Source organism: Elaeis guineensis, chromosome 13 (assembly GCF_000442705.2).
Source record: "Elaeis guineensis isolate ETL-2024a chromosome 13, EG11, whole genome shotgun sequence".
Taxonomy (NCBI): Eukaryota; Viridiplantae; Streptophyta; class Magnoliopsida; order Arecales; family Arecaceae; genus Elaeis; species Elaeis guineensis.
Genome location: NC_026005.2, coordinates 21317683 through 21321871, shown reverse-complemented (window position 1 = coordinate 21321871; position 4189 = coordinate 21317683).

Sequence of the window (4189 nt, the reverse complement as noted above, 5' to 3'; positions counted from 1 at the left end):
GACCTTGAAAAGGATAAACTTTACTCCTAGATATTCATGTTAACTTCATATTTCATTAATTTTAGGCATTCACATTGGATGATGTAGAATAATTAGTTATGATGTATTGAGCATCAATTTGTATATATATTATTTTTTATTTATTTATTTTTTATTTATTACATCAAAAGCATGCATAAGCTAGCAAGTCATTAAAATCTCCATCTCTATTAATGCTAATATCTAATGATTTACTTATTTCTCTTTTACATATTAAAACTATGTTATAATTTTTATAATCACGCTAATTGGTTTGTCATTCAATGCCATTTTATTATCTTGATTGCATGCCTATCATAATTTTTTTAGTATATTTTCTTCTAGTATCTATTTTTTAGATTTCAATTTGTTAAGATGCTCACTCATGGAGATGCTACATCCATATACTATTTATTTTTTTTACATGTATGCAATGTTTAAACTTATAAAATAGATTTATAAAATTATATAATTTATATTTTAATATAATATAATTAATTTTTTATTTATAATTATGTTAAATAATTATTATTTTATTTATAATATATTTTAAAAATAATTATAAAATAAATTTTGAAATATTTAATTATAATTTTTTTAAAAAAACTATTAGCAACGATATTAGCGATGGCCAAGCCATTGTTAATAATTTTTTAAAAATTTTAATTAAAAAATTAAAAATTATTAGTGATGGCACTACCATCGCTAATACCGTCACTAATTACTATTATTAGTGACAGTAGTTTTGCCGTCACTAATAATGGTAATTAGCAACTAGGATATTTCTGTCGGATTTTTAGCGATGATAATTAATCATTACTAATAGTCAGTTTTCTTATAGTTAAAGTAAATAAGCTTATGATAATGTAACTAGTATAAGGAAGGAGAGATGAGCAAGACACTCATTTAGCCCAAGTAGCAAGATAGATCTAGTGATGAACAATTTATGTGAGTTTTTTAATTATAATATATTGGAGATAAAGGACAAGCCAATCCTCACAATAGCAGAGTGGATTAGAATTATTTTTACGCAAAGGTTTCAACTAAAAAAAGATGGGAGAAAGAGCATTAGATGAGAAATCATATCAAGTGCATGAAAGAGGCTTGAAGAGGAGAAAGCAGCCTCAAATTTGTGTTTCCCAACCTATATTGGAAATTTGGTTTATCAAGTCAATTGTGGTAATAAAACTTTTTGTGTTGACTTAAACAAATGCTATTGTAGCTGTTACAAGTGAAAACTCATGAAAATTCTTTGTAAGCATGCAATTGCTATAATATATGCATCAAAATAGCAGCCTCAGAGTTATATTCACCATTATTATAGGAAGGAGACATATATAAAGACTTATAAGATTATGATTTGTCCTGTTCCTAGTAAGGAACAGTAGTTGAATATCAATTTTGAACATCTTGATCCTCCTATAGCGAAGAAGCAATCTAGGAAGCTGAAAAAAATAGGAAAAGAAGTCATGAAGAGCCTAAAAATTAGGCTGGAGTGAGATTAAGGTATCATTCTATAAGATGCTCAAACTGTATGCAATCTAAGCATGATTACAAGACTTATGAGAAGTCAAGAAGGCCTAATCTAAAAATCTGAAAGAATAAGAAAAGAAAAGATAGGGAAGCAGATGTAAGTAATAACTAATGTTCTTTATTTGTTATGCATGGTATCATCTCCATGTTATTTATACAAATATATCATATGGCAAATTGGAGGTGGAAGTAATACTACTTCTGGCTCCATGTATGTTAAAAATAGTAATAGCTTTAGCATTGCGTATTAGGTGAGATGTAAACATTATATATTATTTTATAAACAATTTAGCAATTACTAATAAGAGTTAACTTTGTTTTATTGGAATCTGGGAATAATAGGAGATCCACTATTAGAGGTGGTCGTGTGAGATATAATACTGCACTAAGTCAAAGCATGCCAGAAAGTTATGTGGGCATTCTATCAAGTCAAGGCAATATTGCATTAGCTCAAAATTTCAATACACAAGGTTCTAAATGAAGGCAGTGACTGTTATTGTGTAGACTAGGGGTATTTGTGAATGTAAATGAGCTGGACCACGATTTGAATGGTTTTGTAACTGGGTTGGAAATATGGCTATTGTAGGAAGTTTAACTTTTTGAAAGTTTTGTGAGTGTACATGAGTTCTGAAACTCATCTTATTATCTTATGAATGTAAATATTATATTACTCTCAATGTCTTGAATGCAAATGGTATCTTTTCCATATTCCAATCTCCAATGCAGTGAAACTCATATTGGCTGAACTAAATATTCAGTATATTGAATATTGTATATTACTTCTAAATTGAAATTTTAACTACGCACAAAGTGTATTGAGTGCACTAAAATGTACTAGGTATTGAAAAATATTATGCACTGAATTGAATGTATTATGCACTGAATATGTGTTCTTTGCATACTGCTTCAATGAATAGGCACATCGAATGATGAATAGCAGTTTGCTCATTATAGATTGCCTCAATGTTCAGTCTTCAATATTGAGAGCATTACTAAAATCATGCCACTGAACTACAATGAAACTAAAATATAATGTTATATCCATGCCATTGGAACACACTGAAATTGAAACCAGAAGTGAATGAGCAGAAAAATTTAAAGAGGATATCTTTTCATTTCAAAATATTAAAAGATTACAAGGGGAATAGTTTTTCATTTTAGAATGTAAAAAGATTATAAGGGGAACATGTTTTTCATTTCAAAATATAAATGAAAGACAATGAACTAATTTCCATTGCTCCTCCTAATAGGCTTAGTCCTATACTTCATTTTGGAATGTAATTAAAAGACAAGAATTTGATACATTCTCATGATAACTAATTTTAAGAAACCTCCCCATTAGACCTATATGCTAGGCTCATCACAATAATTGTAATCATACGAGATAAGACTATAAATATGTTGCATCTTTCTCTTTCTTGTCAACTTCATTCCCTTAAAACACATTGCTTTTTTAGCTCAACAAGATAACTTTCCAGCAATGACTTCTCTCTTTCTATACTTTCTTTCTCAATTTCAAGCACTCGCTTTTTAGCCTCCAACTTTTCAATTCTCTTCTGAAATTTGCAGATTATCTTGAGTGCATATCTGATTCACTCTGTATCCAACCACTATAAGTAGTTGTAACCTCCATCAACCATAAGAAAAGTTACATATAGTCATAATCTTGATTCTTCTTTGCTTTTCCATTGTAATAAAACATCAAATAAACTAATTTCCTTACAAAATCATTAGGGTGCAAGATGGCAACGGCACATCTTTGAACTTCCACTTCCAAATTCAGATGCATATCCATGCAATTTTCTGAGCTTGTAGAATTGTCTTCCATTTAAAAGAGAGATTGAAAGAGTCACGTAGAGAAACAGTCGGAGAGAGACCAAAAATCCAAGAAAGATAGTAAGAGAGCTAGAGAGAAATTTTGACTAGTTTTTGGCAAATACTTTGGTGCTACTTGGGATTTTTGGTGCTTGGAGTCAAAGAAGACCACGTCAGATTCAAAAAAATTAAAGAATCCACATCATATAACTATATCAGCCGATAACTAGCCACGTAAGCACGGATGACATCTCTGGCTCCAATCGGGAGGTTTTTGAATGACATTGTAACAAAATATAAAATGAAAGATTGATATTACAGCATTTTCACATATAGGGAGGTATTTGCAAATTGATCTAAAATGCACGGGATTATTTTTTTATCCAAAAAAATCTAAAGTGGATATGGATCAAATGCAGATAATGGTATTCTCCAATCGATTATAACCTTAATATATACCTACTTTCAAAATTATAATAATTTTATATTATTTTATATGTATCCAATCTGACAAACCTCTCTTATCTATTCGATTCAATCCAATCTGACCTGTATATATATTTGATCTGATCAGATCTGACCCGAGGCAGGTATGGAACAGATATGAATATGGAGCTTTTACTTACGGAACTAATACAAATATAGACCAACCCAATCCATATCCGATCTGTTGGCTATAAAATATGTCTACCCAAAAATTTTTTAGTCCGAATATAAGCACTTTTACATAAGACCCCTTATGAATATGAATATTATTTTACACTTTCCATGTGCAAGGCACGTGATGATTATTTTGCCTCAACGGTACGCAAAGGTAGGCTTT